The sequence below is a fragment of the Leopardus geoffroyi genome, chromosome B2 (assembly GCF_018350155.1).
Source record: "Leopardus geoffroyi isolate Oge1 chromosome B2, O.geoffroyi_Oge1_pat1.0, whole genome shotgun sequence".
NCBI classification, from domain to species: Eukaryota; Metazoa; Chordata; class Mammalia; order Carnivora; family Felidae; genus Leopardus; species Leopardus geoffroyi.
This window is the reverse complement of record NC_059332.1, coordinates 54,236,953-54,251,243: the sequence shown is the minus strand read 5'-3', so window position 1 is coordinate 54,251,243 and position 14,291 is coordinate 54,236,953. Positions and strand designations below refer to the sequence as shown.

At 37.9% G+C, this 14,291-nt stretch overlaps 1 protein-coding gene and 1 pseudogene across 26 annotated transcripts in view; one reads left to right on the top strand and one right to left on the bottom strand.

Moving 5' to 3' along the window:
- Nucleotides 1–14,291, top strand: part of DST (dystonin) — a 495,699-nt gene that overhangs the window by 169,710 nt on the left and 311,698 nt on the right. The gene's annotated exons all lie outside the window — the stretch shown is intronic.
- On the bottom strand, nucleotides 144–517 carry LOC123608544 (annotated as a pseudogene).

The window sequence follows — 14,291 nt, the reverse complement described above, 5'->3', positions numbered from 1 at the left end:
TCTCCAATATGCTAAAATTTCATGATGATATGTTGTGATGTGGGTCTCTTTTCATCCATCGAGCTACACACTTGATTGTCCCGTCAATATGGAGACTTACATCCTTTAATTTTGGGAAGTTGTTTTTTCACATTAGAGTACTTAACAATTAAAGTATTTTTATTTGAAGTACAATGAGTTAGCATTAAGGCAGGTATCTTGGATATCTGTACTTCAGGTGGATCTCTTAGAAGACCCATTCAAGGAAATTCACTTAATCCACCTTACAGAAGCCCATATCCTTCACATACTGATGGAAACACTGGCAGTACATATTGAGGCTGTATTTCTGGATCAGATTGTGCTAGTTTGAGCAGACACAGTAAGAGCGAGATCCCTGGCCAGATATCCTCGGATGGCCCCAACAGAGCTTCTGATGACCCATCTTGCAGTCTCAGATGCAACAAGGCAAAAGGAATTTTGGGAAGTTTTTTATTTCCTTTTCTCAAGTTCCCCTGTTGTATTGTTTGTAGGTCCTCTGCTTGTGTCTTTTATTTTCTGTAGTTTATTCCTGTTGTTTTGGTTTCTAAGTGATTTCCTCAGTTTGACCTTTCAATCCTTCCACTGAAATTTTTTGTTTCTGTTCTTCTTTTCCAAGAATTCATTTTTTATGGACTTCCATTCTCCCCCTGACTCCGATCTTTATTGAGATAAAATTGACATATATCCTTGTGTAAGTTTAAGTTATACAATGTGATGATTTGATATATGTACATATTGTGAAGTGATTACCACAATAAGGTTAGTTAATACATCCTTCAGTTCACATAGTTAGCATGTTCTTTTTTGTGATGACAACATTTAAAATTTACTCATTTAGCAACCTTCAAGTATGAAATATAGCATTAGCTATAGCCACCATGCTGCTTACTCATTTTTCTATTGAAAGTTTGTAACCTTTTGACCAATATCTCCCCATTTCCTCAACCCCCTGGCAACCATTCAGTCTACTCGCTGTTTCTGTTGAGTTAGGTTCTTTTCTTCTTTTCTTTTTTAAATGTTTTTATTTATTTTTGAGACAGAGAGAGACAGAGCATGACTGGGGGAGGGGCAGAGAAAGAGGGGGACACAGAATCTGAAACAGGCTCCAGGCTCTGAGCTGTCAGCACAGAGCCCGACACGGGCCTCGAACCCACGGACGGTGAGATCATGACCTGAGCCGAAGTCCAAGTCAGACGCTCAACTGACTGAGCTACCCAGGTGCCCCGAGTTAGGTTATTTTAGACTCCACATATAAGTAAGATCATACATTTGTGTTTCCCTGCCTTATTTTACTTGGCATAATGCTCTCAAGGTTCATACGTGTTGTTGCAAATGGCGCTCAACCCAATGACCCTGGGATCACATCCTGAGACGAAATCAAGAGTCGGATACACAACTGACTGAACCACCCAGGCACCCCTGCTCTAAGTTAATTTTTAAAAATCTATTACTTGTTTTAGTCCCCTCCTTTAACATTCAAAGCTTTCCTCAGAAGTTTTCCTTGGCTGCCTGCTTACTCATGTTTAAAAGCTGACTCTGGCTGTGTGATAGACTTGTCAGTCTTAGCCTTTACTGTGGAATAATCTGCCTGGGCCATTGTGCTGCGGGGAACCTTGCTATCAGTGTCTCAAGGTCCTCTGTCACGGGCTGGTCAGATTCCGCAGAGAATAATGCTTTCAACTCCAGCTGAAGGAACTGAGTGGGCAGGAGATGGTTGGAAGCTGTTCGTTTTTAGTATATGAACTCATACTTAGTCTCCTGTCTTATCTGTGTCTCGTCATGCAGATTAGAGACCCTGTCTCTGTTTCACTCTCTCCAGACAATAAATCTCGCATTTTGGGGGTTGGGAAATCATCTGAGGGAGGTAAATCTGCTTCTTACACCTTGCCCATCTGTTTCAAGTCCCACCTCCACCGTAATTTCCAAGGTTACCTGGTACCATGAATTTCTGGTGTGGTTTTTGGGAGTTTCAAGGTATGAATCAGGTTCGTTCTCTCAGCTTTCCTCAGGACTGGCTTAGGATTCAGTTCTCTGTTAGTTCAGGTACCACCAGTTCGTTTGCTTTCTAGCTCCCAAATTTTTTTTTTTTTAACAATTTCTTCTCCTTTCTCCTTGTTTTTGGGGTGTATCCTACAAACAGATCCAATTACTGTCAGTGTAATGTGTTTTCAGCAGAGAGGGGAGGTAAGCTGTTAGTTCAATTTGACCTATTCAATCAGAAACAAGTAATGTGATTGTAAATGAAATATAAAGAGATAGTGAAAGGCTTTAGACTGTCATAATGATTCCATTTTGCATGTCAACTCTGAATTTCAGATTACTTGGTATATGTAATGTCTGCAGAGGTCTGGCAATAGCTGGTGTTTGCTGTTCTTTGGTGGAAGATCATGCTGTAATTAGTAGGACTGAAAGTTAAATTTGGAAAAGTTATTTAAAGTCTTCTGCTGCAATGCAGGTTGACAGCCTGTATTAAAATAAAATGTTTAGTTTAGAAACCTTAAAAACACTGTGTGGTTTCAAAAAATTAAAAAAAAAAAGGGGGGGCGCCTGGGTGGCTCAGTCGGTTAGGCGTCTGACTTCAGCTCACGTCATGATCTTGCTGTCTGTGAGTTCAGGCCCGCGTAGGGCTCTGTGCTGACAGCTCATAGCCTGGAGCATGTTTTGGAGTTTGTGTCTCCCTCTCTCTCTCTGCCCCTCCCCCGCTCATGCTCTGTCTCTGAAAAATGAATAAACCTTAAAAAAAATTTTAAAAAACAAAACAACAAAAACACTGTGAAGTTTCAACGAAAGAGCTTGAATTATTGTCCTTAAATCAGTCATTGACTATATTAGGATTTTTAAATATTCTCTTTTCTCAATCTCATGTGTACCTCAGCCAGATGTCACAAAGAATACTCATAGATTACAACTCCTATCTATTTTTTCATTGTACATTTAAAGTATAGACTCTATAATGTAATAGTTCATTTTAAGACCTTTAGGGAATTGGTACAGGATCTTAAGGAACTTTTAATAAATACAATTTTGGGGGGGGCATTTTACTTATTATTACTTCTCTGTCAGGGGCAATGTGTACATTCTTCACTGCATATTTGTTCAAGTTTAGAAAGCAGGTCCTTTTTTTCTTTTTAAATATATGAAATTTATTGTCAAATTGGTTTCCATACAACACCTAGTGCTCATCCCAAAAGATGCCCTCTTCAGTACCCATCACCCACCCCACCCCCCTCCCATCCCCATCAGCCCTCAGTTTGTTCTCAGTTTTTTAGAGTCTCTTATGCTTTGGCTCTCTCCCACTCTAACCTCTCTCTCTTTTTTTTTTTTTTTTTCTTCCCCTCCCCCATGGGTTCCTGTTAAGTTTCTCAGGATCCACCTAAGAGTGAAAACATACGGTATCTGTCTTTCTCTGTATGGCTTATTTCACTTAGCATAACACTCTCCATTTCCATCCACGTTGCTGCAAAAGGCCATATTTCATTCTTTCTCATTGCCATGTAGTATTCTGTTGTGTATATACACCACAATTTCTTTATCCATCCATCAGTGGATGGACATGTAGGCTCTTTCCATAATTTGGCTATTGTTGAGAGTGCTGCTATAAACATTGGGGTACAAGTGCCTCTATGCATCAGTACTCCTGTATCCCTTGGGTAAATTCCTAGCAGTGCTACTGCTGGGTCATAGGGTAGGTCTATTTTTAATTTTCTGAGGAACCTCCACACTGTTTTCCAGAGCGGCTGCACCAGTTTGCATTCCCACCAACAGTGCAAGAGGGTTCCCATTTCTCCACGTCCTCTCCAGTATCTATAGTCTCCTGATTTGTTCATTTTGTCCACTCTGACTGGCGTGAGGTGATACTGAGTGTGGTTTTGATTTGTATTTCCCTGGTGAGGAGCGACGTTGAGCATCTTTTCATGTGCCTGTTGGCCATCTGGATGTCTTCTTTAGAGAAGTGTCTTTTCATGTTTTCTGTCCATTTCTTCACTGGGGTATTTGTTTTTCGGGTGTGGAGTTTGGTGAGCTCTTTATAGATTTTGGACTAGCTCTTTGTCCGATACGTCATTTGCAAATATCTTTTCCCATTCCGTTGGTTGCCTTTTAGTTTTGTTGATTGTTTCCTTTGCTGTGCAGAACCTTAGAAAGCAGGTCTTAAATCACAATGTATTTGCTGAAATGAGAATAAGCTAGATTTTTAATGTTTACACTAACCAGAAACCTTTTTTCTTTTTGCAAATGGTTTTTTTTTTAAGTTTATTTATTTATTTTGAGAGAGAGAGAGAGGGAGAGAAAGAGAATCCCAAGCAGGCTCTGCACTGTCATCGCAGAGCCTGATGTGGGGCTTGAGCTTATGAACCATGAGATCATAACCTGAGCTGAAATCGAGTCAGATGCTTAACCAACCGAGGCACCCCTGCAAATATTTGTCTCCTCTTCAAAGCATAGTGTTCTATCTCTGAACCTCTTTTGGTTGTTAGAATTCTTTGTGGGTAGATTGCTTTCCCTCCATTGTTTTATTTTGAAAAACTTAAAATCTGTAGAAAAATTGAAAGAATGTATACTGTGTATACCCTTCACCTAGGTTTACTGATTGCTAACATTTTGGTGTGCTGTCTCCTTATTTTTAATTTTTATTGAATCATTAAAAATTAAATTCATATGTCATGATACTTTGTCCCCAAATAATTATGTATGTATTCAGAATAAGGACATTCTGTTACCTAATTGTGATACCATTTTCATCCCTAAGAAACTTGTCTATAATCTTATTTCCTAGATTTCTCCAACCTTTAGCTACCTAATTCTTTTCTATTCCTCCGGACTCCCAAGATCTAAATAAGGATCATATGTTGTATTGGTTAGTGTATATCTTTAGTCTCATTTATTCTAGAAAAGGTGCCTTCTTATCAATTGCCTTAGAATGTCCCACAGTCTGTTTTTTTTTTTTTTTTTTTTAATCATTTCCTCATGTTTGGATTCAGGTTAAACATTTTTCACACAAATGTTGTAGAGGTGATAGGGTGTATTTCTTACTGGATTATATCAGGAGATACATGCCGGTATATCCCATTAAATCTGATCACTTAATTAAGGTGTTATCTGCCAGGTCTCCATTGTAATAATATCCTTTTTGGGTACTTTTTCTCTCTTATAATTAATGCATTATCTGTGAGTAGTTTGTACATATCCTCTTCCCCAGTAGCTTTTTACCCAATGATTAGGATCCTTGATCCTTGCCTGATTCAATTATCTAATAGTAAAAATTTCTTTCTCATTTATTAGCTGGCATTCTTCTGTAAAGAATAGCTTTCCTTTGTCCCCTGTTGCCCCTGCCCCACTCCCTGTTTTTTTGTTTTTAAACTTCACTGTTGACTTATGTTTTCTTTTTTTATTCAGTGTGTTAGAATCCATTGCCATTGCTATTCTTTTGATGCTTGAATTGTCCAAAGTTGAACTAGTGGGAGTTCCTTGAAGCTGACTTCTGTGTCTTTTTGCTACGTTCTTATTAATCTTTAAGCATTTCTTTGCTTTCTGGAATAACAAGATGTTTCAAGCTCACTTTGTGCTTTCCCTGCCCCAGATCCGGAATCAATTATTTCTCTAAGGAGTTCTAGTTTATTTCAACAGGGCTTTGTATTTCATAATCAAGATCTGGACACTAGATGTGCTTAATGCTGCCTGGTCATCATTGTTTCTAGGTCCTTTTAATAGAAATAGTTAGGATATAGATGTCTATTTTACAAATCATAAATTTATTACTGATACTCACTATTCAAATCTAATACCATGGGACCCTTTACCTTCTCCCATTTCTTCATGCTTCCCAGCAACATTCATATGTTTCCCCAATTGCTGTCTCCTACAACATATATAAAATAGTGCATCAGTTACTGCACCTTATTCTTACCAATTTTACTTGGTTTCAGGGAACAGAGATTTCACTCAGACTACTGGAAAAGGATTAAAGGATAAAGGATTTAGTGTGAAGGTACATTGTGGCCTTGGATATAAGGCAGCCTTTGGCTTGTTCTCTTGGCCTAGAATGGTTTTTCTTGTTCATTCTAGGTGTCTCTGCTTCTTATCTCTCACCTTAAACTTTCCCAAGTGTGGAAGAATTTATTAGGTTGATTATTACTCGCTAATAAGTACCATTCCTGTTGGGCAGCTTCTGACCAAAGTACCTTTGGTACTATGGGCCAAGGGCAGGGAAATGGGCATTTCTTTTGTTGAAAGCATCTGGCTGCTTTCTTTTGTTTGGTCTTTGTAATCTTTGGGTACATTTAGGTTTCTTGGGCTAGTACAAACCTATTTTTATTATTTTATTTTTTAATGCAGTTACCGACTCCTTCACCCAGGGATATGGTTAATGCTATGTTTTAAGCTCATGAGTAATTTAGAAAATAAGGTAATGAAACATGTTTTGTTTCTAACTTGCCAACTAGCACAATGTAGTTTCTTTCTGAACAAATTAAAGTAAATACACAGGGCAGATATATTTAGTTACTGATGACATATTCTTAGACGTAGCCCAAAAAGAGGACAAAGGTGTGTGTTCTCTGTAGATTTCTAAATGAGAAAGTGTCCAAAGTGTGTAAACTTGATGTTCTGAGAATAATGGTTTTTATCTGCTGTAGGTGTTAGTGACAGAATTAACAAGAGAATTTGTAAGATGTAGCATAAAATAGTGAAAAGACTATAAGCTTTAAATTTTATAGACTTATTTTCCAAGTTTGGTGTGGCTTATTCAAATTTTTTGACATTGGGGGGCACCTGGGTGGCTCAGTCGGTTGAGTGTCCGACTGCGGCTCAGGTCATGATCTCACGGTTTGTGGGTTTGAGCCCTGCATCGGGTCTTGGGCTGACAGCTCAGGGCCTGACGCCTGCTTTGGATTCTGTGTCTCCCTCTCTCTCTGCCCCTCCCCCACTCATGCTCTGTCTCTCTCTGCCTCTCAAAAATAAAGAAACGTAGTAAAATTAATACAATTTTGTGACATTGGGTAAATGACTAATGCATTCTGAACCTTATTTTTTTCTCTTTTGTAAAACGGGCATCATAGCACCTACTGTCTGTCATAGTAGATAGTAAGTATAAGTGAGAAATCATAGGGATTGGACAAAAAAAAAATATTTTTATTTTAACCTTCTGGCAAGTCAGAGATAACCAGCTCTGGAGAAATAATGGATTCCCAATGTTAGTAAGTGAAAGCATGGCCAGGAAGAGTAACAGGACAGTCTCCAAGAAGTGTGATCTGAACACCCACGGAGCAGCCTGTGCATACGGAGAAATGAGGGAGTGTCTCTAGCTGGAGGTGGACTGCTGGAACTCCATCTGGTAGAGGCTGAAGCCTGATACCTTTTGAGGTCAGGCAAGGAAGAGTTCCTGTTCCCGGTAGTGACTCAGTGATTCCATGCTCAATATGAGAACTCTGGGGGCTGAGAGGTGGAAGGGATAGACTTTCCTGTCTCTTTCTCTACCATCCCTCACCCCCTGCCTCTGTAGGGTGAAGTTGTAAGCCATATAAAGTGGAATTATCTGCTCTTCTTAATAAAATAATTGGAATTCTTTGTGCCAAGGACTCCTAATAAAGGATTTTACTGTGTTTATAAATATTTGTAAATAAGCACAGTATTTTACATAGCAGCCCTAGTCATAATAGCTAGGAGTTGGAAGCAACCCAGATGTCCATTGATGGGCGAGTGGATAAACAAAATGTTGTTTGTACATGCAGTAGACTATTATTCAGCCTTAACAAGGTAGGAAATTCTGACACATTGTGCAGCATAAGTGGGTCTTGAGGACATTATGCTAAGTGAAATAAGCCAGTCACAAAAAGACAAATACTGTATGATAACACTTATATGTAGTATCTACACTAGTCAAATTCATAGAAACAGAAAGTAGAATGGCAGTTTCCAGGGATGGCAGGTGGAGGTGGAGGTGGGGGCAGAACAGAATGGTTGTTTAATTGGTACAGAGTTTCAGTTTTGCAAGATGAAGAAGTTCTGGAGATTGGTTGTGCAACAATGGGAGTATACTTAATACTAATGAACTCATAGTTAAAAATGGTTAAGATGGTAGTTACACAGTTTTTTTTAACCATAGCAATAAATAAATAAGCACAGTATTTAAACAGATACTGCTTATATAATAGAGATGTATTTGTGTGCTGTGTGTATGTATATATGTATACATATACACGCAGATAGATACATTTCTATATATGTATGGTTATAAAATACAAATATTTAAAAATTAGATCTAAATGTGTTTCATGTTGTGCTATTTCAAATAATATCTCTGCTAATACTAAAAATGATATAGTCTTTTTGCAGGATAATGTATTTTTTCATGTTGACTGAAATTTCACTTGTAAGAATTTATTATAAGGGAAAATAAGCGTACACAAAGGGCTAACAAGGGTGTCGTTTATAGCACTGTATATAATAATGATAAAAAGTTGGGAACAAGTATAATTGTTTAATATTGGGGAATTGGTTAAATAGATTATGGTGCATCCATCATCTAACTGAAACAGAGTGTTATAGAAATGTATATTCATGTTGAAAAATACCTGGATGCTGTTAATACTTGAAAAAAAGTAGATTCTGTGTCTAAATGACAGAACTCAAATTTCTTAACTCTGCATTCTTCTCCATAGTCCCTATACAGAGAAAGTTTCTCTTGATTTTGCAAATAATCTCCAGTCCTTTTTTCAAGAGCTAGATACCAACTAATAGTGTATCTTGCACAATTATTTCATATGCTTTTGCTTCTCAAAATATTTGATGATGAAGAGTTTAATAGAGCATTTCTCTTTGTAACTGTCAAAATTTAAATGTTTAGAGTTTGGTTTTTTTTTAAAAAAAAATTTTTTTTTTCAATGTTTATTTATTTTTGGGACAGAGAGAGACAGAGCATGAACGGGGGAGGGGCAGAGAGAGAGGGAGACACAGAATCGGAAACAGGCTCCAGGCTCTGAGCCATCAGCCCAGAGCCTGACGCGGGGCTCGAACTCACGGACCGCGAGATCGTGACCTGGCTGAAGTGGGACGCTTAACCGACTGCGCCACCCAGGCGCCCCTAGAGTTTTGTTTTTAAGAGAGTGTGTATTTCATGAAAGTTGTGTCTTTTTTCTTTCCTAATATTGATTTTATCAAGTTAATATTGTACTCACTTGTACAAAGGAAGCTATTAAACCATTCCAATTTAGAATTCCTTAATAGCCATGCTTCTTTTTTTCTTTTTTAAAAACAAAATCTGGCATTTATTGAATCATTAATAATCCCTAAGTATGATGTTCAAAAAAACCCCCCATGAGTAATTAGTATTCTTCTCTTTGATTTTAATTCTGAAATGTTGGAAGTCTAATGTTATCTTTTGTGGTGTATGTTACAGTGTTTCACGTTTTTCCATGCTAACCCTGGTGAGAATTGTAGCCTGTCTTAGATAATGAAGTACTTCAGTTCATAAAATACCTCAAGCTATTTTGTATCATTTCTCCAGCGTCTAGGAATGCAAAATATTTAGTCTAGTTTGTTTTAGAGATCCTGTACTTCCAAGTCAAGTCTTGGTTTAAGTGGCCTTGGTTAAATTACTATATCTCCCTGAGCATCAATTTATTTATCTGAAGTAAAAGCAAAGATGGTAAAAATGCACATACTTAATTTTTGTTAATAGAATATTGTTCATTCCACGGGCATTTACCTTAGGGAAGTTTCACTATACATGCTCAGATGCAGAGTCCCCTGTGCTATCTCAGACTCTGGTAGCTTAAACACCCTGGTGCCTCATGCCCCTCATTTATAAGATGGAAGTAGTAATTGTACCTGCATCATAGTTATTGTGAGATGAAATGAGTTATTACATGTAGATTGCTTGGAATACTGCCTGGCACATGGTAACTCAATAAATTCATTGAGTGTTACTGTTAACTGTCTTTGTTCAGACTCTGATGACATTTTCTAATTCAAAACTCAACACTTCAATAAGTTAAAATCTACAAATTGGTAGATAATTTTTACTATGCAGTAAATCATGGTTTCAGGGAAATTGCACTCTGCCTAGTGATGAACTTAGATTCGGCTTTTTAGGCAACTAATTTCCCATTTTAGTAGACTAAGATCATAAGAAGTGCAAGATTCCTCATAGTGAGGATTTCTGTCTGACCTTGGAGTTGAGAATTAAGGCTATTTTCTCATGAATATAATGATACCCATAAAATATTTCTGAACCCATTTTCTCAGCCATCTGTGGTTATGGCAGTTGCTGTCTGATCTTCTAGGGTATGAGTTTTAAAAAGGCACGGGACACACATCCAAGTGACGAGTGATTTTCTTTCTCATTATTGATGGACCTTTGCTATCAATGCATGGGACACTTCATTATTCTTAGGGACATCTTGGGTTAAAATAGACTGGAATGTTAGGAGCATGATTTCAAGGGGAGGGATAATCAGGAACTCTAGGGCTTGGAGATGAACACGGAGATCAACAAGTAGGTCTTTGGCTTTCACTGTGGACTGATCGGGAACTTAAACACCGGAACAAGGTCAGACAAGATCAGTGTTCAATTCTGAAGAAACCAGGTTTCCTATCTGCTAGTAGAACAAGCACACATTGGTCAAATGTGAGGGATCTTTAAAAAATGGGGTGAACATGAAAATTATAAGGGCTACCTCTTGTCACAATCTTAAGGCTTGGAGGTGGGGGAATGAATCATGTCCTGGAAGCAGACTCTTGTTTAGTTTTGTTTTTACAGAATTTGAGATGCGCGTGCGTGTGCGCGCGCACGCACGCACGCACACACACACACACACACACACTTATTTCACTCATGTATGATAGGTACTGAGGTGGGTCTCAAGGATGAGAAGGTGATTTCTCAGAGAGTTAGCTCTAACACAGTGATAGGGTTATAGAGTGATAATGTTGATATGTGAATATAGATAGATTGATGTAGGGGCCTATAGATGCTCAGCTTCCTTCAACTAAGGAAACTAAGTAAGAACAAAATAAAAAATAAGGAAGACTTTGGGCTCCAGCAGGCTCTCAAATCTGTAATCTGTTTGTTATATTCCTGCCTCAATTCTGCACAGTGATACTGCCCTGGACAATTGTGTTTTATTTTTGTGTTCGAAATTCATGGTGTTGATTAGGGGAGACAGAGATAAGTGAAAATCTCCCATTTCCTTGGAATCCAGTTCCTTGGAATCCAAGTACTTCTTAGATCTATTCAAACTTTGCGTGTGTACATACATAGAATAAATTTGCAACAATGGAATACTGAAGCCAAGGGATATGCATATTTAAATTTTGTTAGGCTTTCTTTTGCATTTTTTAGTATTTCATAGAGTACCTAACATGATGCAACTAAATACATGTTGGTTGTTTCACTCTTTTCTTGTGGAGGGGGATGCTTATTCCTCATTCCTGTGATGGAGAGTCCATTAGTGTAGTACTTATACCTTCCTGCACCTTTTCAGGAGAGCAGAGGGGATTTAATCTGATGGGTGAGCTTGAAGTGAGGAAGCAGGCGTATGTGGACCACTACTTCTTCCTCTGTCTCTTATGAACAAGCTGCCCATAGCTCAGCCTGTTCCACCATGCCGTAAGTTTTATAGGGACATGCTGTTCCATCTGCAGGGTACCATGCTGCCTGTGACTGGGACAGCAAGTCTGTTCAGTTATGAGTCTCAGTATTTGGACACTACCTCCTTGTCTGTAGTAAGTAATGTTCTCCAATTTAGGTTTTATTGGCAATAAAGCTGAAGTTTTGGTCTCCTATTTGCTTTCTTCTCCTATCTTATCCACATATCTAAATTGTTTCTCTTAAGATTTATCTCTTTTATCCATTTTATCTCATTTCTCAATTGGTTCCGAGTTTGGGCAGGAAGCAGGGCTTCCTATTTGTTGCATCTCAAGACAAAAATGGCTTGTATTTCTTTGTTTATACTTCCTTGCATTTCTGAGTTTAACTACATGCCGTTTAGTATTTGCATAGAGAAAGCAGGGTTAATTCAAGTAAAGTGTTAGGAACCACTACCGAGGAAAGAACAGTAAGTAGTACGGATAGGCATTTTCATCTCAGCATGGAGATGAGCAACATTCATTCTTAATTTCTAGTAAATTAGTTTGTAAGACATAATAAGCCCTGTTAGGGTGCCCAAACTTGCATATGTACTCCACTAGTGTAATTGTTAAAATTTTCAAATCAAGCTGTCGTAGTGTCTGTCTCCTCAAAACTCTCTTTCTGTTTGGTATGTAGAAGACCTTCAAGTCTTGATTTGACTGTGGTTTTTAAGTAGACCATTTGTGTTGTAATGCTATACACAATAAAATCCCTAGGTGTGATAAAGGAGGTTTGGTGAGCAAGACATTTTTTTTAAAGATTTAAAAAATAAAAATGAATAACTTAGGTGTAGAATTGGTCTATTTAAAAAATATTTTTAGTAGGAAGCTTAGGTCCAGAGTCTTGTTTTTCTCAGAACATTTTTCAAAATATGCAACCTCTTTGAAGTTTTTAAAAAATTTAAAAGAACTTTTTAGAAGTTTTTAAATTGTAGAAAATTTGTAGGACAGTGCAGATAGTTCCTGAATACCCTGTGCCCAGTTTTCCCTGTTGTTAGCGTCTTATGGTAGTATGCACATTTGTCACAGCTAACTGACTAACACTCGTACATACTACCTTTAATTAAACTCCATACTTGAGTTGGATTTCATTGGTTTTTCCTTAATATCCTTTTTCGATTCCAGGATCCTATCCAGGATACCACATTATATTTAGTTGTTATCTCTTTAGTTTCCTCTGGGCTGTGACATTTTCTTAGACTTTACAAGTGTTTTTGTTTGTTTGTTTTGTTTTTGTTTTTAAGATTTATTTATTTATTTATAAATTTAAATTCAAGTTAGTTAACATACAGTGTAATCTTGTTTTCAGGAGTAGAACCCAGTGATTCATCTCTTACATATGACACCCAGCGCTCATCCCAACAGGTGCCCTCCTTAATGCTCATCACCCTTGTAGCCCATCCTGCTACCCACCTCCTCTCCAGCAACCCTTCATTTGTTCTCTGTATTTAAGAGTCTTTTATGGTTTGCCTCCCTTTCTGTTTTTATCTTATTTTTCCTTCCCTTCCCTTCCCTTATGTTCATCTGTTGTGTTTCTCAGATTCCACATACGAGTGAAATCACGATATCTGTCTTTCTCTGACTTATTTCGCTTGGTGTAATATGCTCTAGTTCCGTCCACGTTGTTGCAAATGGCAAGATTTCATTCTTTTCATTGTCCAGGAGTATTCTATTATATATATATATATATATATATATATATATATATATATATACACACACACACACACACACACACACACACACACATACATACATACACACACTACCTCTTCTTTATCCATTCTTTATCCATCATGGACATTTGTGCTCTTTCCATAATTTGGCTCTTGTTGATAGCTTTGCTATAAACACTGGGGTGCATGTGCCCTTTCAAATCAGCATTTTTGTATCCTTTGGATAAATACCTAGTAGCGCAGTTGCTGGGTTGTAGGGTAGTTGTATCTTGATGACCTTGACAGTTCAAGGAGTACTCTTTGGATATTTTGTAGAATGTCCTTCAATTTGTATTTGTCTGATGTCCTTTTTGTGGTTTGGAATTACAGGGTTTTGCAAGAAGGACCACAGAGGTGAAGTGCCCTTCTTAACTCATCATATCAAGGGCATATGCTTTCAACTTGACTTTCTGTGGTGTTAATCTTGATTACCTCTCTGAGGTCATGTTTGCTAGGTTTCTTCTTTCCCTCATCTTTACATACCCTGTTCCTTGGAAGCAAGTTACTAAGTGCAGCCTGTACACATGGGATGAGGAATTAAGCTTCACATCCTTGAGAGAGGACTATCTACATAAACTGTTTGGGGTTCTTCTTTGAGGAAAATTTTTCTCCCCCATTTATCTCTTTATTCCTTTAGTCACTTATATCAATGTGGACTTGTGGATGTTTATTTTATACTTTGGCTGTAATCCAATACTCTTTTACTTGTCTTGTTTTTCAAAGTATTCCAGCATTGGTCATTAGATGCTCTTGCAGGCTGGTTCCTGTGTGTCTTTTTTTGTTTTTAAAAATTTTTAAAAATGTTCACTTATTATTTTGAGAGAGAGAGAGAGAAAGAGAGAGAGAGAGCGAGTGTGTGGGCAGGGGACGGGCAGAGAGAGAGGGAGAGAGAGAATCCTAAGCAGGCTCTGCCCTGTCAGTGCAGAGCCC